The sequence below is a fragment of the Rattus norvegicus genome, chromosome X, assembly GCF_021556685.1.
Source record: "Rattus norvegicus strain SHRSP/BbbUtx chromosome X, alternate assembly SHRSP_T2T, whole genome shotgun sequence".
NCBI classification, from domain to species: domain Eukaryota; kingdom Metazoa; phylum Chordata; class Mammalia; order Rodentia; family Muridae; genus Rattus; species Rattus norvegicus.
This window is the reverse complement of record NC_141554.1, coordinates 103,806,610-103,831,486: the sequence shown is the minus strand read 5'-3', so window position 1 is coordinate 103,831,486 and position 24,877 is coordinate 103,806,610. Positions and strand designations below refer to the sequence as shown.

Below are 24,877 nucleotides of genomic sequence, written 5' to 3'. Positions count from 1 at the left end.
TTCATAATAGACCCAAATAATATAAAGTACCTCGGTGTGACTTTAACCAAGCAAGTAAAAGATCTGTACAATAAGAACTTCAAGACACTGAGGAAAGAAATTGAAGAAGACCTCAGAAGATGGAAAGATCTCCCATGCTCATGGATTGGCAGGATTAATATAGTAAAAATGGCCATTTTACCAAAAGCAATCTACAGATTCAATGCAATCCCCATCAAAATACCAATCCAATTCTTCAAAGAGTTAGACAGAACAATTTGCAAATTCATCTGGAATAACAAAAAACCCAGGATAGCTAAAGCTATCCTCAACAATAAAAGGACTTCAGGGGGAATCACTATCCCTGAACTCAAGCAGTATTACAGAGCAATAGTGATAAAAACTGCATGGTATTGGTACAGAGACAGACAGATAGACCAATGGAATAGAATTGAAGACCCAGAAATGAACCCACACACCTATGGTCACTTGATTTTTGACAAAGGAGCCAAAACCATCCAATGAAAAAAGATAGCATTTTCAGCAAATGGTGCTGGTTCAACTGGAGAGCAACATGTAGAAGAATGCAGATCGATCCATGCTTATCACCCTGTACAAAGCTTAAGTCCAAGTGGATCAAGGACCTCCACATCAAACCAGACACACTCAAACTAATAGAAGAAAAACTAGGGAAACATCTGGAACACATGGGCACTGGAAAAAATTTCCTGAACAAAACACCAATGGCTTATGCTCTAAGATCAAGAATCGACAAATGGGATCTCATAAAACTGCAAAGCTTCTGTAAGGCAAAGGACACTGTGGTTAGGACAAAACGGCAACCAACAGATTGGGAAAAGATCTTTACCAAACCTACAACAGATAGAGGCCTTATATCCAAAATATACAAAGAACTCAAGAAGTTAGACCGCAGGGAAACAAATAACCCTATTAAAAAATGGTGTTCAGAGCTAAACAAAGAATTCACAGCTGAGGAATGCCGAATGGCTGAGAAACACCTAAAGAAATGTTCAACATCTTTAGTCATAAGGGAAATGCAAATCAAAACAACCCTGAGATTTCACCTCACACCAGTGCGATTGGCTAAGATCAAAAACTCAGGTGACAGCAGATGCTGGCGAGGATGTGGAGAAAGAGGAACACTCCTCCATTGTTGGTGGGATTGCAGACTGGTAAAACCATTCTGGAAATCAGTCTGGAGGTTCCTCAGAAAATTCGACATTGAACTGCCTGAGGATCCAGCTATACCTCTCTTGGGCATATACCCAAAAGATGCCTCAACATATAAAAGAGACACGTGCTCCACTATGTTCATCGCAGCCTTATTTATAATAGCCAGAAACTGGAAAAAACCCAGATGCCCTTCAACAGAGGAATGGATACAGAAAATGTGGTACATCTACACAATGGAATATTACTCAGCTATCAAAAACAACGAGTTTATGAAATTCGTAGGCAAATGGTTGGAACTGGAAAATATCATCCTGAGTGAGCTAACCCAATCACAGAAAGACATACATGGTATGCACTCATTGATAAGTGGCTATTAGCCCAAATGCTTGAATTACCCTAGATCCCTAGAACAAACGAAACTCAAGACGGATGATCAAAATGTGAATGCTTCACTCCTTCTTTAAATGAGGAAAAAGAATACCCTTGGCAGGGAAGGGAGAGGCAAAGATTAAAACAGAGACTTAAGGAACACCCATTCAGAGCCTGCCCCACATGTGGCCCATACATATACAGCCACCCAATTAGACAAGATGGATGAAGCAAAGAAGTGCAGACCAACAGGAGCTGGATGTAGATCGCTCCTGAGAGACCCAGCCAGAATACAGCAAATACAGAGGCGAATGCCAGCAGCAAACCACTGAACTGAGAATAGGTCCTCTATTGAAGGAATCAGAGAATGAACTGGAAGAGCATGAAGTGGCTCGAGACCCCAAAAGTACAACAATGCCAAGCAACCAGAGCTTCCAGGGACTAAGCCACTACCTAAAGACTATACATGGACTGACCCTGGACTCTGACCCTATAGGTAGCAATGAATATCCTAGTAAGAGCACCAGTGGAAGGGGAAGCCCTGGGTCCTGCTAAGACTGAACCCCCCGTGAACTAGTCTATGGGGGGAGGGCGGCAATGGGGGGAGGGTTGGGAGGGGAACACCCATAAGGAAGGGGAGGGGAGGGGGGAGGGGGATATTTGCCCGGAAACCAGGAAAGGGAATAACACTCGAAATGTATATAAGAAATACTCAAGTTAATAAAAAAAAAAAAAAAAGAGATGGGAGTGTTTCTTGAGGGGAAACCAGGAAAGGGCATAAATGTGAAATGTAAGTGGAGAAAATATCCACTAAAAGAAAAGAAAAATAAAATACATTGTGCTGAATATACTCATAGAAATCTTAGAGAACATTTCAATATTTCTCAATTAAATTTCTAAGTTAATAGGTAAAGAAAAAGTATTTGTTTTTGTCTTTCCTTCCAAGAAACTTTGCAGAAGTTAAAATTACTGTTTATAATGTACATAAGAAGATACTTTTATGTAGTTTTTCTCATGTAGGTATTATGCTTAAAATAATGTTAAGACATTAAAAGTATTTTCTAGGAATGGCCATTCAGGGCCTGCCCCCACATGATATACATACATACATATATATATATATATATATATATATATATATATATATCACCAAAATTACATAAAATTGAAGAAACTAAGAAGTTCTTGCTGACAGGACCCAGATATAGATATCTCTTGAGAGGCACAACCAGAGCATGTCAAATACTGAGGTGAATGTTAGCAGCAAACCATTGAACTGAGAATGGGATCCCCGTTGGAGGAATTAGAGAAAGGTTTGAAAGAGTTGTAGGGGCTTGAAACCCCTTAAGAACAACAATGTCAACCAACCAGAGCTCCCAGGGACTAAACAAGTAACCCAAAGACTGGACTGACCCGTGGCTCCAGCTGCATACGTAGCAGAGGATGGCCTTGTTGAGCACCAATGAAAGGAGAAGACCGTGTTCCTGCCAAGGCTGGACCCACTCCCCCAGTGTAGGGGAATGTCAGGGGGTGGTAAGGGGGGTGGATGAAGAAGGGATCACCCTTATAGAAGAAGAGGAGGGGGATGGGATAGGGGGTTTATGTCCTGGAAACTGGGAAGGAAATAACATTTGAAATGTTAATTAAAAAATCCAATAAAAAAGTGTTTTCTAGTTCCATTTTTTTAAATAAGAGCTTTTGTCAGCATAACAAATGCCTTAGCAAGCAATATATGAAAGGAAGAATTAATTTTGGCTCGTGGTACCAATGGTTTCAATGTATACTTCACCATTTTTGGCCCATGCTGAGAGAGAATTTGATGACAGAAGGGCAATTTAGAGCAAAATAATGGATGCTATAATGTTCAAAAAGAGCAACACAAACTGGAGGCAGCAACAATAACCTACTAACCTAAGAACACATTCAGAGTGACTCATCTTCTCAGATTTCCTGTATGGTGACTGCACCCTAACATATTTGGAAGTTCCTAAAATAGACCTGCCAGCTGAGCATCAAGTCCTGAAAGTAAATGCCAGCAAGATATTTTATATTCACACCACAACTGTAATCGGAGTGTGGTAGTTGGCCTCTGTAATCCCAGCTCTCAAGAGGCTGAGGCAAGTGGACAACTATGAGTTTAAAGCAAGCCTTTTTGACGTAGCAGAACACAAAATTCTGTTCAGAAATCAAACAAGCAAATAATCAAATAATGTAGCAGCACCAATAAGAGGGTAAGATAATTCTGTATTTTTCATTTATTTCTTCATGATATGCATAGTGGGTTTTGTATAACATGTTCATTTCCACAGCCACTGAAATGATTATGACAATATACCTATTATATTTTTATTGAATGCATTTTATTTTTATTGTTTGTTTTTTAACTTTTTATTACATTCTTTGTCAATTGCCCATTATGCATCCCAATCCCTACTGTCTCCTCATCTCTTCACATCCATCCTCCACCCTGGTAACTGCCCCCACCCAAACAGAAAAAAAAATCTCATTGTGGAAGCTATAGTGTGTTACACTGTGCCTCACAGTATATGCTTTTTTCTACACATCTGCTTGCAAGTGTTCATTTCAATGACTCATTAGTCTAGTATGAGCCCTTTGGCTTCTCATACTCTGTCAATGCTGGAACTTCACTGTGACACCTCTCAGATATTCTGTTGTTGCTCAGTATCATGGAGATCCTGTATTTTTGGTTCTGTAAGACTGGCCCCTTTATGTACTCTGGGGGTGGGCCAATTCAAAGCCTGTATCAGGACATGAGAGGTATCAGACATAGTCAGCTGGCTGACTATCCCACTCTCATGCCCTAGGGCCTGGCTTACCCACAAACCCTCAACAAGTGCCCTGCTTCCCAAGAATGGTGCAGCGTCAGCTCTCCCAAGTGTTAGAGCCGGTGAGGGACAGAGCCAGTTCTCCTGCTCTGGTGACCTTAGGGCCAGCTTTCCTTCCTGCTGTAGCTGTCAAGGTACAACATGGGGGTATCTCTCTCATGGCCATGTTACTGTCTGCAGACAAGCTGTGGGGCCAGATCTCCCATGATCACTCCTTTGGGCCAGCACACCTACATCCCTGCCACCAGGGTCAGCTCTACTTTCTGCTTAAGGGGAGCTATAGGGACTACTCTTCCAAGAGCTGGAGTAGGTAAGGGGTAGAAAGAGTTCTGCTATTATGACCCAAGGACCAGATCACCCACCTGCCACAGGTGATCTTTGCCACAGAGAGAAAAGGGGAAGGATGGTATCTCTCTCTCTCACCCATACTACTTCATGGTAGAGAAGTTGCAGAGTCCCCTTTCTCATGCACATACTGTTGGGCCTGCTTACCAGCAACCCTCTACAGTGGCCTTCTTGCCTGTACAATGCATCTGGCTAGTGGCAAGGTCACCCCTCCTGCTCTCATATCTCCAGACCCATCTATACTATGATGCCCAGGCAAGGGGATGTGGCCAGTTCTGCACAGCCCTCAGATGTCAACATGTTTGTAGTATGCCAGACCAGACCAAGGAGGTCCACATGTCCTTTGGTGGTAACAGAAGTCTGTTAGTGCAGAGCCACAAACCCAGATGTGGTCCCTGGTGGCAGCAGAGGTCAGGACTCTACTACTCACATCAGGCTCTTTCTCACTGCACTGGATTCTACAGTTTTGCTTCTCTTTGTTATGTCCACATCCTTCTGTTTTTCTTTCTCTTTCACTTACCCACCACGTATTTAATCCTTTTAGTGGCACTGGGGGTATCTTAATGTCTGGAGTCAACTTGGGAGTGGTCTCAGGAGTGCTGTCCCATGATTGGGCAGTATGGCATTAGGTTGGGATCACCTGCCACACCTCCAGACCTGCATTGAACATGCTGTTCAGGGCGGGGTTTTTTCTAGTATCTGTCTGTTCCCTTCCCTGGAAACCTGTAAAGGCCAGAATGGTGACTGACTGGCAATTATTTCATACTCTCTTTTTTCAGGGAGTGTTAAGTTACTAGTCATTCAAAGGGTCACCTAGCATAAACATAGCCTCTCTCCTCTCTGCCACCTACTGATGTACATGTGACACAGCAGCCTTATCTACAATGAATGTCTCTAAAGACGATTTTCTTGGGGTTTTTTGTTTGTTTGTTTAATTTTTATATTTTGTTAAGATGCATTTATTTTTATGTGTATGTGTGCCTGCATGACTGTTTCTGTGTCATCTGCTTACATGATAATAAATTCCCTGCAACTAAAGTTAAGATAGTTAAAACCCACTTGATATAGGTTCTAGGAAACAAAGCTGATTCTTTTGGAAGAATAACAAGTACATACAAATTGAGCCAATTCTCGAGGCCCCCCTACTTCTTTTGAACCAGTTTCTTTCCATTCTTCATCCCTGAAGTGTTTGTAATTTTATGCTAATTTCTAATATTTCTTCATATATGTGTGGGGGGGTGTGTTTCAATTCAATATATGGCATTGCATGAAAATTCAGTCTGTCCTACAGCACTTGCTGTTTAACCAAATGCCCCAATCTTCTTATTTTTCTTTTCTTGTGTAGTAGAAAATACACATAGATGTTTACATTCCATGTTAAGGTTAAATATATTAATTTTCTATTTCATGTGCTAATGTCTCAATATTTAATTTAAGTATTTTATCTGAAGTTTTAAATTATTGGAATACAGTTCAAATTTCAAAGTTACTCTCAGACTTACTAATTATATTCTGCTTTTATGATCATACTCTTATTTGAGTTCTATTTACTTCTCTCATTGTGAAAATATCATTTGAGCTGCAGAAAATAGTTGAGGAATTTGCTTAGAAGGTAAATTACAGGCTTTAGAGATATAAACCAAATGAGAAAGATCAATGTCTTAGAATACTAATATAAAAATTCAACCAAAATAACGGAACAAATAATGGAGGAATATATCTCATAGCTGATATGAGATTTAATTTGCCAAATTTAATGTCTGCAGAATGCCATTCCCAATAGCTGAAAAAATTCTATATAAGAACTTCATTTTAAAATGTTATAACATTAAAATGAAAATAAGATGAAAAAGGTTCCACTACTTAAATCAACTGAATAAAAGAAAATATTGAAATGTATATGAAACAGAGTATTGTCCTCAATGTTAGCTTCTAGAAGCCTACAGATTACAGGAGAAAAGAAAACTAGAGACACATCTAATGTCTTCAAAAATTTTAAGTAAAACTGCTTTCATTCCCTTATTGTGTAAATGGAAAGTCACTAATATACATTCATAATTTATTTAACAAGAAATAGAGAAGCAAGGACATTGGAATGGGAAGTCAGTCACTCCAGTAGAGGATATAGAAGTAGGTAACAATAGTTGCCCCAAATACAAGAGGGACTTACATTTGTTGAAATGATCTCTATTTGTCTTCTATGGCCACTTATTCCTATTTATTAAGTTTCTGTTTCTCCTGGGCCCTAATTTTTCCACAGTCTGGTGTGGCTGTTGACATGTGAGTAAAAGAACATTTTGAAAATATTCCTCATTTTAATAAATAATATCAGATAAGGATTTTAGCGTTTTGGTTTAAAATCTAACTTGCCTGAGTAATGTTTTTAATACTCCATATTCTAGTTAAAACTGCAAATATTACTAGTACATACTATAAGTACTTAATAACTAAAAATGTTTTCAAATAGGTGAGCTGCCCTGTTACACGAATTGGTCATATACTTTAAAGTTTTTTTTAATCTTTATTAACTTGAGTATTTCTTATTTACATTTTGATTGTTATTCCCCTTCCCGATTTCCAGGCCAACATCCCCTAACCCTTCCCCTGCCCCTTCTATATGGGCTTCCCCTCACCACCCTCCAGCCAACAATCACTTTCACTAGCTGTTCAGTCTTGGCAGGACCAAGGGCTTCCCCTTCCACTGGTGCTCTTACTAGGCTATTAATTGCTAACTATGAGGTTGGAGCACAGGGTCAGTCCATGTATAGTCTTTGGGTAGTGGCTTAGTCCCTGGAAGCTCTAGTTGGTTGGCATTGCTGTTCATAGGGGTCTTGAGCCCCTTCAAGTTCTTTCAGTCCTTTCTCTGACTCCTTCAACAGAGGTTCTTCTCAGTTCAGTGGTTTGCTACTGGCATTTGCCTCTGTATTTGCTCTATTCTTGGTGTGTCTCTCAGGAGAGATCTACATCCGGTTCCTGTCATCCTGCACTTCTTTGCTTCATGCATCTTATCTAGTTTGGTGGCTTTCTGTGTATGGGCCACATGTGGGGCAGGCTCTGAATGGGTGTTCCTTCTGCCTCTATTCTAAATTTTGCCTCCCTATTCCCTGCCAAGTGTATTCTTGTTCCCCTTTTAAAGAAGGAGTGAAACGTTCGCATTTTGGTCATCCTTCTTGAGTTTCATGTGTTCTATGCATCTAGGGTAATTCAAGCATTTGGGCTAATAGCCACTTATCAATGACTGCACACCATGTGTGTTTTTCTGTGATTGGGTTACCTTACTCAGGATGATATTTTCCAGTTCCATCCATTTACCTATGAATTTCATAAAGTCATTGTTTTTGATAGCTGAGTAATATTCTATTGTGTAGATGTACCACATTTTCTGTATCCATTCCTCTGTTGAAGAGTATCTGGGTTCTTTCCAGCTTCTGACTATTATAATTAAGGCTGCTATGAACATAGTGGAGCACGTGTCTTTGTTTTATGTTGGGGCATCTTGTGCCCAAGAGAAGTATAGCTGGGTCCTCAGGTAGTTCAATGTCCAAATTTCTGAGGAACATCCAGACTGATTTCCAGAATGGTTTTACCAGTCTGCAACCCTACAACAATGGAGGAGTGTTCCTCTTTCTCCACATCCTCGCCAGCATTTGCTGTCCCCTGAGTTTTTGATCTTAGCCATTCTCACTGGTGTGAGGTGAAATCTCAGAGATCTTTTGATTTGCATTTCCCTTATGACTAAAGATGTTGAACATTTCTTTAGTTGTTTCTCCACCATTCGGAATTCCTCAGCTGTGAATTCTTTGTTTAGCTCTGAACCCCATTTTTAATAGGGTTATTTGTCTCCCTGTTGTCTAACTTCTTGAGATCTTTGTATTTTGGATATAAGCCCTCTATCTGTTGTAGGATTGGTAAAGATCTTTTCCCAATCTGTTGGTTGTCGTTTTGTCCTAACCACAGTGTCCTTTGCCTTACAGAAGCTTTGCAGTTTTATGAGATCCCATTTCTCTATTCTTGATCTTAGAGCATAAGCCATGGGTGTTTTGTTCAGGAAATTTTTTCCAGTGCCCATGTGTTCCAGATGCTTCCCTAGTTTTTCTTCTATTAGTTTGAGTGTATCTGGTTTGATGTGGAGGTCCTTGATCCACTTGGACTTAACCTTTGTATAGGGTGATAAGCATGGAGAGATATGCATTCTTCTCCATACTGACCTCCAGTTGAACCAGAGCCATTTGCTGAAAATGCTATCTTTTTTCCATTGGATGGTTTTGGCTACTTTGTCAAAAATCAAGTGACCATAGATGTGTGGGTGCATTTCTGGGTCTTCAATTCTATTCTACTGGTCTATCTGTTTGTCTCTGTACCAATACCTTGCAGTTTTTATCACTATTGCTCTGTAATACTGCTGAGTTCAGGGATAGTGATTCCCCAAGAAGTCCTTTTATTGTTGAGGATAGTTTTAGCTATCCTGGGTTTTTTGTTATTCCAGATGAATTTGCAAATTGTTCTGTCTAACTCTCTGAAGAATTGGATTGGTATTTTGATGGGGATTGCATTGAATCTGTAGATTACTTTTAGTAAAATGACCAGTTTTACTATGTTAATCCTGCCAATCCATTAGCATGGGAGATTTTTCCATCTTCTGAGATCTTCTGTGATTTCTTTCTTCAGAGGCTTGAAGTTCTTATCATACAGAAATTTTCCTTGCTTGGTTAAAGTCATGCCAAGGTATTTTATATTATTTGGGACTATTACGAAGGGTGTTGTTCCCCTAATTTCTTTCTCGGCTTGTTTCTCTTTTGTGTACAGGAAGGCTACTAATTTATTTGAGTTAATTTTACACCCAGCCACTTTGCTGAAGGGGTTTATCAGGTTTAGTAGTTCTCTGGTGGAACTTTTGGGATCACTTAAATATACTATCATATCATCTGCAAATAGTGATATTTTGACTTCTTCTTTTCCAATCTGTATCCCCTTGATCTCCTTTTGTTGTCTGATTGCTCTGTCTAGAACTTCAAGAACTATATTGAATAAGTAGGGAGAGAGTGGGCAGCCTTGTCTAATCCCTGATTTTAGTGGGATTGCTTCAAGTTTCTCTCCATTTAGTTCAGTGTTAGCGACTGGTTTGCTGTATATGGCTTTTACTATGCTTAGGTATGGGCCTTGAATTCCTATTCTTTCCAGGACTTTTATCATGAAGGGGTGTTGAATTTTGTCAAATGCTTTCTCAGCATCTAATGAAATGTTCATGTGGTTTTGCTCTTTTCAGTTTGTTTATATAATGGATTACATTGATGGTTTTCCATATATTAAAGCCTCCCTGCATGCCTGGGATGAAGCCTACTTGATCATGGTGGATGATTGTTTTAATGTGCTCTTGGATTCGGTTTGCCAGAATTTTATTGAGTATTTTGAGTCGATATTCATATGGCAAATTGGTCTGAAGTTCTCTTTCTTTGTTGTGTCTTTGTGTGGTTTAGGTATAAGAGTAATTGTGGCTTCATAGAAGGAATTCAGTAGTGCTCCATCTGTTTCAATTTTGTGGAATAGTATGGATAGTATTGGTATGAGGTCTTCCCTTATTGTTATTGAAGACCAGCTTTAGTCGATAGTGGTCTGATCAGATGCATGGGATTATTTCTATCTTTCTGTATTTTTTGAGGCCTGTTATGACCAATTATATGGTCAATTTTGAAGAAAGTACCATGAGGTCGTGAGAAGAAGGTATATCCTTTTGTTTTAGGATAGAATGTTCTATAATTATCTGTTAAGTCCATGTGGTTCATGATTTCTCTTAGTCTGTCTATGTCTCTGCTTAATTTCTGTTTCTATGATCTGTCCATTGATGCGAGTGGGGTGTGGAAATCTCCTACTATTATTGTGTGAGGGCAATGTGTGTTTTGAGCTTTAGTAAGGTTTCTTTTATGTATATAGGTGCCCTGGTATTTGGAGCATAGATATTTATGATTGAGAGTTCAACTTGGAGGCCTGCTTCGTGACTGATTATATATTAAATATATGTTCAGTTTTGGAGGAGGTACCTTGAGGTGCTTTGAAGAAGGTATATTCCTTTGTATTAGGATGAATTATTTTATACATACCTGTTAAATTATTTGCTTCATAAATTCTGTTAATTTCTCTATGTCTCTGTTCAGTTAGTTTTTCCATGATCTGTCCCTTGATGAGTGTTATGTTGAAGTTGCCTATTATTGTGTGTGGTGCAATGTATGCTTTAAGCTTTAGTAAACTTGCTTTTATGAGTGTGGGTGCCCTTGCATATGGGGCAGAGTTATTAAAAATTGAGAGTTCATTTTGGTAGACTTTACTTTGATGCCTATGAGGTGTCGTCCTTCCTTATCTTTTTTTTTTTTTCATCTTTGTTAACTTGGGTATTTCTTATTTACATTTCAATTGATATTCCCTTTCCTGGTTTCTGGGCTAACATCCTCCTAAACCCTCCCCCTCCAATTTTCTATGGGTGTTTCCCTCCCCATGCTACCCCCATCACCGCGCTCTCTCCAAAAATCACGATCACTGGGGGTTCAGTCTTGGCAGGACCAAGGGCTTCCCCTTCCACTGGTGCTCTTACTAGGATATTCATTGTTACCTATGAGGTTGGAGCCCAGGGTCAGTCCATGTATAGTCCTTGGGTAGTGGCTTAGTCCCTGGAAGCTCTGGTTCCAGGTTGGTTGGCATTGTTGTTCATATGGGGTCTCAAACCCCTTTAAGCTCTTCAGACCTTTCTCTGATTCCTTCAACGGGGTTTCCATTCTGAGTTCAGTGGTTTAATGATGGCATTTGCCTATGTATTTGCTGTATTCTGGGTGTGTCTCTCAGGAGAAATCTACATCCAGTTCCTGTCATCCTGCATTTCTTTGCTTCATCCATCTTATCTAGTTTGATGGCTGTATGTGTATGGGCCACATGTGGGGCAGGCTCTGAATGGGTGTTCCTTCTGCCTCTGTTCTAATCTTTGCCTCCCTATTCCCTCCCAAGGGTATTCTTATTCCCCTTTTAAAGAAGGAGTGAGACATTCATACTTTGGTCATACTTCTTGAGTTTCATGTGTTCTGTGCATCTAGCGTAATTCGAGCATTTAGGCTGTGAGCTGGTGATCTTAGAAGTGATAGTGCTCTTGGGAGAGCACCTCTTCCAGGGCAGATTTTGGCTATGGAAGGCTGTAGTACAGCCTTAGCTCTGGGTGGCGATAGAGACCAGAAGGGTCCTCTTGCAGGCTATCCTGTGGCTCCTGTGTCTGGAATGGGTTTCTCTTTGGACAGTCAGTAGAGTGAATGTGGGATCCCACCTGTGGGCTTAGGAAGGAGAAGGATCCTTGCAGACCAGCTCTCTGTCGGCAAGTTTTGGGTCCGATAGCTGTGGAAAAGCAGCTGCTCTGGTCATAGACAGAGACTAGAAGGTTCCTGTACTTTGCTGCCCTGAGGCTTCTTTGTCCTGTGCACTTCTGGTGGGTATCTCCTTGGACAGTCATTGGAGAGAAAGTGGCATCCCACCGGTGGGCTTATGAGTAATAGCACTCCTGGCAGACCAGCTAATTGAATATCTTCATTTACTGTTAATTCTAGACCTGCCCCTATACCTACTTTCACAAATGTATCTTGAATTAAGGATCAATATTATTCTGATCTACTGTTCATTAAATTTTATTTGATACCAAAATTGTGAATAATTTATGTAGGAATATAACAATGAATATCATAGATTGCTACTTTTCCATAACCCTCTTGACTATTCGGATATACAATTTACTTTAGTGGATAAATTTGAAAATTACTTCATGCTAAAATTATGCTTTGAAAAAAATACTATAAAAATAAAAAACACATAATTATAAAATGTGAACTGATTTTTTTTAGAAGATAAGGGGAAAAAAGGTGTTTTGGGTAGATTTTAGGATATCTTGACATGAGCTAGGTTCATTTGAGGAAAGTAAATATCAACTGAAAAAAAGTACATCTTTAAGAAATATATGTAGGCAGGGCCATACTATATTTTCTTGACTGATGATTGATTTGGGAGGGTACAACTCACTGTGTTGTACCGTTGCTCCTGGGTAAGTGGTCCTGGGTGCTGTAAGTCTAAACATTTGTGCAACTCATGATGATAAAGCCAGTGAACGACCCTCAGAAATGGCCTCTGTCTAAGTGCCTGGTCCCAGGTTCTCTCCATGTTTGAATTCCTGCCCTGACTGTTTTTAGCAATGGACTGATAACTGAAAGTTGAAGTTGAAATAAGCTCTATCCTCCCCAAGTTATTTGTGACAATGTTGTATTATTTCAGTGATATAAATGCGAAGAAAGAAAACAAGAAGGTAGCATTATTTAGTCTATTTTTAATATTTGAATTTTATAGTGCAATAAATGCAAGGTGCATAGTTGTATTAGGAACTAAGATTTGGTGGATGTAAGTAACTAGTTTCAAATAAATTTAATTATTTGATAAAATCCAGGGGTATATATATATATATATATATATATATATATATATATATGGAGAAAGTTGTTATAAAATGTGTTAAGGAAGAAGTACAACACAGTCCAGACCCCTACAATGGAAAATAAATGAATAAGTATTGAATGTCATTGAAATATATTTTAAATCCAAAATTAAAAGGCATTTTAGGAAGGTAAATAAAACAGGGGAAGTTATATGTAATAAAAAACACAACTTGAACAATATGATGATTAAAATTGTCATATACTTATAATTTGAATTAATATAAATTAGGGAGAAACGATAAAAGGGCTTACATCCATCAGAATGGAAGGTGTTGTATGACAGCATCAAAATATATATAACAAAATAAAACATTTTCTCTAAAATAGTTTATAAATAAAGCCAAAATAAACTATCTAAAACAAAACTATGTTTAAAAACACACCTATTTGTAGCATTTGACATCTGTCAACCAACAATCTAGTAATGTTTTTAATTAATGAGTATTTACAAATGAGCAAAACAGAATCTCTTTGTTTTTTCACCTGTAAAAAGTGTGTCTTGCCAGAAGCATTTACAAAAATAGAAAGAAGATATAGAAAATATTATCTGCATCATTAACATATGGAGTTTAATTAAGAGAAGAATATGGCACAATTTTATTATAACTTCTATTTCATTTGTTTCTTATGCAGTAAAAATTTTCCCACCCACTTTAGAATGAATAACTATGTATTAAAGTCCATACCGTTCTGTAGCATAATTGTGATTAATTTTATTGAGATGTATAACAATGTATAGACAGACAACAAAAAATTTCAAGTTTTCCTTCTTTGAGCTTCTAATCTATTTTATTTTTGGTTTTTGGCATTAAAAGTTTTTATTAGGAATATCATCCAATCTATCCAAGTTATGTACAAGGCATGCAAATGGCAAACAGCACAAAATATGGTTGAGGTATAAGTTTTGAGCACAGTATGTCATGTTTAAATAAATACAATAATAAAATTTGTAAACTAAGTAACCAGAAAGATGAGTCATTGTTTTTAGTAAAACCATATAAAATATTTATTTCACATGAGGTACAGGACAGTTTTGTTTGTCATGTAATAGAACCAACCACAGCAATTTTAATCATAAAACTATTTTAAATGAAAAAATGGGAAAGAGTCACTAAAAAGTAAGTGATGTTAAAACAATAGTACAAGTTACTAGTTTACTGAGATCATTTGAAACTTATAAACATGGTAACATCTGGGCAAGTTCCAACTTTACTTCAGAAATAATAGATTATTTAATATTTTAAGATTTTCTTTGAGGTCTTTAAGCTATGATTTAATGGTTGGGTGACAGTATTTTCTTTTATTTCTTTTAGACAAGAAATGCAAACTTTGGGCTGAAAAAAAGAGATTGATATTGGATAAGAACTTAGTTGCCTCATCCCTCACTAGGAAGGATTAATTCTCCCACTCTGAGAAGTCATTATTTGTGTGTTGTATTTTCATCTAGGGATGAGGCCTTGTGAAATTTCATCAATCAGTTTGACATGTCAACCATTTTCACTTCTTCTCCTGTGGTCTCCAGGCTCTGCTGTACACAAGATGGGGAAGAATGGAGTGGAACCAAGTTCCATAGTCCATGTCTTCCCTTGATGTGTCTGTGGTCAACAAGGTCTATATAATACATGGAAAGTTGGAAGGGGTTTTTCTTAGGGGGAAAGTTCATTGGCTGAAGTTTAAGGCTCTGGGGATACTTCATTTGAATGTAAAGATGTTCCAGAAATTTGAAACTAATTTTATAATACTCCCCAGGTAGAGTGTGCATCAGGCTCCCAGATCAGGCTGAAAAGAGGAAAGCCTTGCTAAGAAAATGAAGTCCTCCATTTTGAGTGGAGCTCTGAGGAACTATCTGAACATGACAGACTACTTAGGATTTTTTCAGAGCCAACTTGTACTGTTATTGGTTAAGCCTTGTCTAAACTACCATATTATTGAAATCTCATGGATGCTTCTTTTCTTCCTCTTTAGAGAGGTACCTGAGCCTTAGGTATGAGAGTCAATCTCCCAAAAATATATGAAAAACCAAAGAAACTTGGCAGATTACATTTGTATGTTTACATGAATGTATGTGTGAAACAAAAATAGTTACTAAAACAGAATAATAACAAAGAAAATATATGAAAGTTGAGTAAGTGAGAGCAGATGCTGGCAAGGATGTGGAAAAAGAGGGTTACTTTTTTATTGTTGGTGGGTTTGCAAACTGATACAAAACAGTAGAAAACAGTCTGGCAGTTCCTCAGAAAATTGGATTTAGTACTACCTGAGGACCTAGCTATACCACTCCTGGTCATGTATCCAAAAGATGCTCCAATATATAACAAGAACACATGCTCCACTATGTTCATAGCAGCCTTATTTATAATAGCCAGAAGCTGGAAACAACCCAGATATTCCTCAGTAGAGAAATGGATACAGAAAATGTGGTACATTTACAATTGAGTAATTCTCAGTTATTAAAAACAATGACTTCATGAAATTCTTAGGCAAATGGATGGAGTAGAAAATAGCATCCTGAGTGAGGTAACATAATCACAGAAAACACACATATATACTCATTGATAAGTGGATATTATGCAAAAAGTAAAAAGATCAGAATACCCAAGATGCAATTCCCAGATAACATGAAGCTCAAGAAGAAGGAAGACCAAAGTATGGAGGCTTCAGTCCTTCTTAGAAGGGGAAATAAAATAATCAAGGGAGAGATTATGGAGACAAAGTGTGCAGCAGAGAATGCAGAAAAGGCCATGCAGATACTACTCTACTTGGAGATTCATCCGAAATACAGACACCAAACCCAGACACTATTGCTGATGCCAGGAAGTACTTGCTGACAAGAGCCTGGTATGGATGTCTCCTGAGATCTGCCAGAGCCTTACTAACACAGATGAGGATGGTTGCAGCTAACTTTCAGACTGAGGACAGAAACCCTAATGGAGGAGTTAGCGAAAGGACTAAAAGGAGCTGAAGAGGTTTGCAATCCCATAGAAAATACAATATCAATCAAGCAGACTCTCCCCCAGAATTCCCAGGGACTAAACCACCATCCAAAGAGTACACAGGGATGGACATAGGGCTCAAGCTGAATATGTAGCAGTGTGTGGCCTTGTTGAGCATCAATAGTAGGAGAGGCCTTTGGTCCTAGGAAGGATCCATTCCCCAGTGTAAGGAAATGTCAGGGCAAGGAGGAGGGAGTGGTTAGATGTGGGAGCACTCTCATAGAAACAGGGGGAGAGGGGGTGAGAGAGGGAGTTTCCAGAAGGGAATCTGAGAAAGTGGATATCATTTGAAATGTAAAAAAAATAAAATACCCATTAAAAAACAAAAAAGCAACCCCTAAAGGAAGGTGGTGAGACAAAAAGTAAAATAAAAGGAAAATTGAATAAGACTTTGAGCCAGAGGAGATAGAATAGCGTATACGATGGGTAGGATATGACTAAGGGCATTGAATGTGATCAAAACATACTATAGATATATATAAAATATCAAACCAAAACTCATTAAATTGTACAACTCATAAATGCTAATTATATATACATATATCATGAAAAAATAATAAGTCAAGTACTCATGATTTTATTGGTTGTTAATTTTAACTTCATAGATCTGGAATTGTTCTCTCCACATCTCCACATAGAACGGATGTTTACCCAGCATGATTACTAACAGCAATTATTATTAGATTCTATTCCAATTTCTTCCTAAAGTTATCCGTTTTCAAAGAGGATTACAGTTATATTTTCATTACAATAGTGTTCTAAAAGATGAAAAGTGAGAGTTAAACTTCTTACTGTTTTGAATAACCTCGTTTCTTTTGTTCAATTGATGGAAACATGTTGCAAAGGAAGCACAAATTCAAATGAATGAAAATAGAGTCAGGCATATAGTACAGGACTACAGTGCTAACACTCAGAACACTGAAATAATAGGAGTACTGTGAGTTTGAGGCAAGTATGAGCTGTGTAGCAAAACCATTACTCAAAAAGAAAAGTTAAATAAGAGGCTGCCATTTGTCAAAGAGCTGAAGAGAATGGTTGGTCATAAGCTATTTCATTGAGGAAGGGATATTATCTTCAGTTGTGTTTGAATTTTTCTGTCTTATGGTTTAAATATGCATAAGGTCTCTTGAAAGTCAAATTATGGAAAGTGTAGTCCCAAGGGTGGTGATAGTGGGAAATGTTCTTCTGTATCTTCAAGAGGCTGCAACTTAGGAGAAATCTTCAATGACCATAAGGGGCATTATTATTTGAGGTATGACACCTTAAACCTCAAACTCTTCTTTCATCCTCAAATCAAGATAGGAGGACCCTTGTATATATATGTACATAAATATTGCAATCTTCATCACAGGCCTAGACCAATGAGACTGAATAATTTTGGATGTGAAACAACAAACTTTGAATGACATAGAGTATACATTTTCCATAAGACATTTGAATCAGTAACTTTATATAAAGAAGCTGAATACCATGTTGAGTTTTTCCACTGATATTAAACTAACACAATATCCTCATGAAAGTCTTTGGTATTGCTGGCTAATCTGGCCAACTTCTTTTGTTTTCTGATTATCTACATGCTTCCATGCCTTTTTCTTCTTAAAATTTCATGCCTTGTTGATTGTACTTGAATATTTTTCTTAATTTACTCGCCATACACAACTCCCACATGGCTGTCCTGATACTATCCAGCTACTTTCAACTCATGTACTACCATCTCTTCCTTTTGTTATATATATAACAATATATATATATATATATCTTTACTCAGAAAAGATTAAAATATGTCATTTTTCAGCAATATCCAATCCACATATCTTTAATCAGGAACACTGTTCAATCCTCAGTTATCATCTTAAACTAAAAGCAGTATTTTATCTAGAAATGTTGTTTGAAAATATAGTTGTTTTAATGAACACTATAGTAAGTTGAAAGTGTAAAAATGAAAAATGTATTTAATATGACTTCACAACAAACATCAGTTTACTATATCATATATTAAATTTTCTCAATTTATATTAACATGTAGTACTAGACATGATATAAGACAAAAAATATCAAATTAAAATGATAAAAGTATAGTATCTTATAAAACATCATTTGTTTACTACGTTATTACACGACTGATTAGCATCAGTAGATTATGTTACCCAGCCCTATGAAGTTTTCCTACAGTGAACCACTAGCCAAAGAAATGATCTGAGCTGAAAAGTCAAAATATAGTTTCTAGCAATTTTGTTTCAATTTTATGCTAGCAAAAATCAAAAACTCAAAATTACATACTTGGGATATATGAAGTTCATGTATTAATTTTTAAATTCTCTCCACAAGTTCTCTTACTTGAAGACGTATTTATTCTTTTTGTCACATGTAACTATTGTCTACTGGTTTCTGAACTCTTTAACCTAATTGTATTGAAATGTTCTGTCATCATTCCTTAAAATTGATTTAATGTCTGTATATTCCCTTGGGCATCTCACCCAATATTCAAAGACTTTTCATACTCTCCTACCTACCAAAAGTATTCATTCAACCAGACATCTTTGAAAGTAAGATTATTTTACCCATAGGCTCATATATCTTACTTTAGTATCTGAGAGATGTCTTAAATATATGGTTGGCAAAAGCCCCTCCTAGACTTTTTCCAAAATCTACTTTGAATATACTTAGATATTTAAATAAATAACAGTCCAATCCTCTACTTGCTCAAAAGAAAATTTTATGAAAATAACCAACTACAGTTTCCTTCTCATACTTTTCCTACAATCAGTGAATGTATCCTGTTGATTTTACTTTCAAAATATATGCATAATCTGTCCAATTTTCATCACCTCTAACACTACAATTTTTGCACAAATAACAACAATTTCCCCTGTATTTGTGCAACAATCTTCTAACTGTACAGTTCACTATTATTACTACTCTATCATCTGTGGTAAACTCAGGCTCCAATGTTTCCTTAAAGAAGTCCAGACTTCTGGCTTTTGCTGTTTATTTAAAAAGCTTTAAGCAATGAATGAATTATAAAATAAAATGGAAAATGTATGAAATAATGTGTCTTGAGTTTGGCAGAATATCAAAATATACTTGAGAAAATAAAAGTGTCTCCCTGGAAATATGGGGATCACATATTTGTGTACCAGGAACAGAAAACTGGACGAAGATGATCCTGCCATATAAACATTTTATCAGAATTCATAAATACCTTGAGTAGGTTAGTATGACAGAGCAGATACTCTGAGGCCTGATAGTGCACACTCTTGCTGTCTATATAGAATGTATTATTCCCTTAGGAGGAGTACGATACCCCAGGTAGGATACTAGAAAACTAAACCTTCATTGCAACACGTCAGGGAAAATTATTTTGGGCCCCAGAGAACCAAAGATTCTACTTAGATTTTTCCTACTGGTATTTTTATAAAGGAATTTTGTAAGGTTTCATTCATTACTGGGGAAAGTGGGGCACAATGTGTCTCTTGTGGGGTATATTTAAAGTTTTATAACTTAATAAAAGGAAAGAAACACACACGAAGAACGCTAACTCCCTCTAACATAGGAAGAATAGATAATTGAACACTACTCAAAATTTATTACTTTTTTTCATTTTCCTCCTTTATTATTTTTCTTAATTTTATTTTTCCTGGATATTATATGTATTTACATTTCAAGTGTTATCTCCTGTTCTCCCTCTCCCATAACCCCTCCCCCTTCACATGCCTCTTTGAGGTTGCTCCCGTTTCCACCTACTGTCTTCAACCGTAATGCCCTGGCATTAACCTATAATGGGGAAATGAGCATCTACAGGATCAAGGGCTTTTCCTCCTATTGGTGGCAGACAATGCCATCATCTCTTACATATGTTGTTGGAGTCACGGGTCCCTCCATGTGTATTCATTGGCTGATGGTTTAGCTCCTGAGAGCTCTGGTGGGGTCTGGTTGGTTGATATTGTTGTTGTTCTTATGGTGTTACAAACCCCTTCAAGTTCCTTCAGTCTTTTCTCTAACTCGTCCTTTGAAGTCCCCTTGTTCAGCCCAATGGTTACCTTGCAACCATCCTCATCTTTATCAGTAGGCAGAGCTTTTCAGAGGGCACCCATATCTGTCTCCTGTCAACAAGCACTTCTTGGCAAACAGTGACTGGGTTTGGTGACTGCATATTGGATTGATCCCCAGGAGGGGCAGTCTCTGGATGACCTTTTCTTCAGTCCCTACTCTATTCTTTTTCCCTGTATTTCCCCCTGTGAATATTTTGTTCTTCCTTCTAAGAAGGAGTGAATCTTCCACACGTTGGTCTTTCTTCTTGGGCTTCATATGAACTGTGAACTGTTTTCTTAGGTATTCCATGCTTTTGGCTAATATTGACTTATCAGTGAGGGCATACCATATGTGTTCTTTTGTTACTCAGTTACTGCACTCAGGATGATATTTTCTAGTTCCATCCATTTGCCTAATAATTTCATGTAGTCATTGTTTTTAATAGCTGAGTAGCACTCCATTGTGTAAACGTAACACATTTTCTGTAACCATTCCTCTGTTGAAGGACATCTGGGTCCTTTCCAGCTTCTGATTATTATAAGTAAGGGTGCTGTGATCATAGTAGAGCATGTGTTCTTGTTACATATTGGAGCATTTTTTAGATGTATGTCCAGGAGTGGTATAGCTGGGTCCTCTGGTAGTACTATGTCAAATTTTCTGAGGAACCTCCTGACTGATTTCCAGAGTAGTTATACCAGCTTGCAATCCCACCAACAATGGAGGAGTGTTCCTATTTCTCCACATCATAACCAGAATCTACTGTCACCTAAGTTTTTGAATCTTAGCCATTCTGACTGGTGTGAGGTGAAATCTCATGGTTGTTTTGATTTGCATTTCCATGATGACTAAGGATGTTCAACATTTCTTTAGATGTTTCTCAGCCTTTTGGTATTCTTCAGTTGAGAATTCCTTGTTTATCTCTGTGCCCCGTTTTAAAAGTATTATTTAATTCTCTAGAGTCTTATTTCTATTCCTATCAACAGAGGAATTCCACAGACATATAAATGAAGTCTATTTTGTTTTGATCAACTACTGACATTGTGGTTTCCCTTGGAGTGTGGTTGATTATATATATCGTGTCATTTTATCGAAGAAAATTGATTTTCTTTTCCATCATGTATCAGTTTTAAATAACTTATTGGCTAATGGTGAAACTTTGTTCCCACTTCTTCCCCTCCATGCTGAATGTTTGTCTGGCTTGAACGTGCAGACCTGCCTGCCTGCCTGCCTGCCTGCCTGCCTGCCTGCCTGCAAAAGGTTATGCAGGTCTTTTGCATGTTATTACAGTCTCTGTGAGTTCATGTGTGTCTATAAGCCCTATTTTGTCTGGAACACAGTGTCTCCTTAAAGTCATCTTTTGCCTCTGGTTTCTATAATTTTTTCGACCTTTTCTTCCATCTGGATTTCTGAGCCTTCAAGAGGAGGGATTTGATATATACATTACATTGAGAGATGAGCAATCCAAAATCTCTCACTCTCTACATATTACATTCCAGCTATGTATTTCTGTGTGAATTACTGTGGCTTCAGGAAGCAAGTTCTCCAATGAACTTTAAACAATGCTCTGATTAATGTGAATGACAATGATATTTATAGTCATTTTATTGTTATGTTCCTTAAACAGAGTAATAGTAGGTTTTACTGTAGTTCCTAGAACATATCTATTCTCATGTTCTTTGCCACTTTAGCATTGTGCAGTATGTGTTACATCTTATGGAGGGAGGAGACCATAAATGCAATTTAAAGAAAAGTGGTTTGTTGACTCAATGACATTTGAGCCACTGTTGTATCAGATGCTGTACCTGATAGGAAGATCACCGTTCTGGCTACCAACATTTTAGTTGGGTTAGATTGATAATTATCTTTTTTTAATCTGGTAGCATGGACAGTGCTTTCTAGCATTATGAATACTTTTCAATACAGGTGAAGCTTTTAGTTGGACACCAGCTCAATTTCTTCATATTCAATGACATATGTAAGTGGTGTGTCTTCAGCAATAGAGCATTACTATCAGGTTTTTGAACACAACCAATAGCCTTGGTTATATCTTGTAACTGTTTTTAGTAGGTGTCTACAGGACCCCATTCACTAATGACTCAACAGGATTTGATCCCTGCTTGGCAATGAGCACTTTACTTAGAATGCTACAATGTTTAAGCGTTGTATTTACTCTGCAGTTGTATGATAACTCCACTTAAATCCAATTTTATACTTATAGATGCTTTAACCTATGTCATTGTTATTAGGGATTTGTGGTTCTTCATAGGTCTTATTTTTCTATGTTTTTTTTTGAGAGAGTAAAAGAATATGAATTTGGGTAGGTAGGGATGTAGGTATGTAGTTGTTCTCTGGGAAGACTTGGTAGAGGGAAAAATTATGAAAAATATATAATGAGTAAAAATTAAAAATCATTAAAGCTCCAGCCAAAGGTTCAGAAAGACACACAAACACACATACACATACACACACATACACACACAAACACATACACATACATAAGCACATGCACACACACACTCACTCTACAACATGAAAGATTCATTAAAAATACAAACAAACTTTGGATGTCATCTGTTTTCTCTGCAAAATATCCTTCACAAGAATCAGGGATGCAGTGCCCACCTTGTTCTGACACAAAACTAAGACAATAGGTAATAGGGCAAATCACACCTGCCTAAAATATCCAGGAAGCACTGACAAACGTGTAATTAAATGAGAATGTGGAGAGAGACCTTCTTGCTGAGGCTCTTTTTGACACAAAATTGAAAGAAAGACAAAACTAAAAATAAAGTCAAAGTAGAAGTACTCTGAAATAATTGAGAGACATCAAGTAACCATGTTTTAAATGCCCTAACTACGAGACAAAGCCAAAAGAATTAGCAATAAAAACAGGGTCTGAGATTGACTAGATTCATTACATCAACTGTGCAAAGCAATTAGTATCAACAAAAACTGCAGTGCAGTGCACAACTCTAGGAATTGACCTAATGGGGGTCGCTAGTGAATGGAAATAATAATGACAGACATGTGCACACAGAAAAGCTGGGATTTGATGATCTTGGGTTGCTTACAAAGAAGACACAGCATCCCAGAAGCTCACTTTGTTCATTTTATACAGTTAAATGAGGAGGTTTGTCTATCGCATATAGCTAGTCTGTGTAACAATCTCAAGGAGTGAGTATTCATGTGGAGAAAGCTCACTTGCACTGAACGAAGGCATTGCTATCCCTCTGTGCCTTGACAAACAGAAAGAATTCCAATTTCCTCTGTGGCTATGGTTTTGGTAATCTTTGACATAGCAATCAGCAACACATAGGCACACAAGTTTGCACTAATTTTCTACACTCCTTCCTTCTTTTTTTTTTTTTTTTTTTTGGTATTCATGATGGATCTTCATTTTCCCAGGAGCCATTTGCTGAGATGCTTGAATCAAGACTGTAAGGATAATACAGAAAATCTTAACAAAATAACCACTATGTCTAACTAAATCAAAAGGAAATGGTTTGACAAGAAAAAAGAGAGTAAAGTCACAAAGCAGGTCAAGAATTGTTTTTGAAATATGGGCTGGTGACACCAATATAACCATAAGTGAAAACACTTTCTAGCGTGTGCCAGCATAATTTGGCTACATCCAAACTATCAGTATTGTGGGTGCAAGCACTCAGGGGGTAGATCTAAATCATTCTAAACTTAATTTTATTTCATTATAAGGAACATATGTCATACGTATGTGATGGTAGTTGGTGTGTCATCAAAGTTTATCTAAATATCAAGCTTGTAACATTTTCCAAATAGTTGGACGGAGCACATTGGACACCAGGTGTTTAGAGAAATGCTCCCAAAATGGATGTAATATTTAGTATAATAAGGTATGGGAGGATGTGACCAAGCCAATGGGTAAAAAAGCAAAGGCCCAAGGGCTTCTCCCCTGACCAGTCTTACCTACATGGATACAATTACCAGAAACATTAGAATTAGAGTTGGTGGTTTATTTGAGTCAGGTGGTACAAAAACTGGATAATATTCAAAACCACCAAGATTATTCTCTTTAGCTATGTGCTTCATTGGTCCTAGAGCTAGCAATCCAATGCTGTTGGTTACATTGTACACATCATACCTGCCAGAGTAAGACTGAAACAATGTGCTATCACAACCATTTATACCATGGCAGGTCAAAATTGCTGCCTAGGTCACAGTCACCACTTAGGTCATAGATACCTCCTCCCACATGACACACTCATGGGTACTGGGTTCAGTTATTTAGGAGGGCTACCAGTGAAAGCTGCTGAGAAGAGCTGCCTTATCCAGGATCTGCTGAGGACCTGTAGGCTATCACTTCATGCTCTCTCACCTGTGTGCTGCTTGTTCTGCAGAATGTGACATGAAAGCCACTAACCCAGAAGCAGAAGCAGGAATATATTTGGGTTCCTTGGCTACCCCCCAAATTTTCTCTATTTATTTGTTTACTTATTTGTGCTTTCTTTCATGGACATACATTTTTCAGGCCGTTCCCTGGAAACCAAGGGCTCCTAAACACAGCCCAGGAACTGATGAGACTGCAGTTTCTCCTCCATCCCATTTCCACGGTATCCCCAAATCTCCTGAA

General features: G+C 37.7%; 1 pseudogene; it reads right to left on the bottom strand.

Moving 5' to 3' along the window:
• Positions 1–5,514: 5,514 nt before the first annotated feature.
• Positions 5,515–5,638, bottom strand: LOC120099505 (small nucleolar RNA SNORA17; annotated as a pseudogene).
• Positions 5,639–24,877: the final 19,239 nt, after the last annotated feature.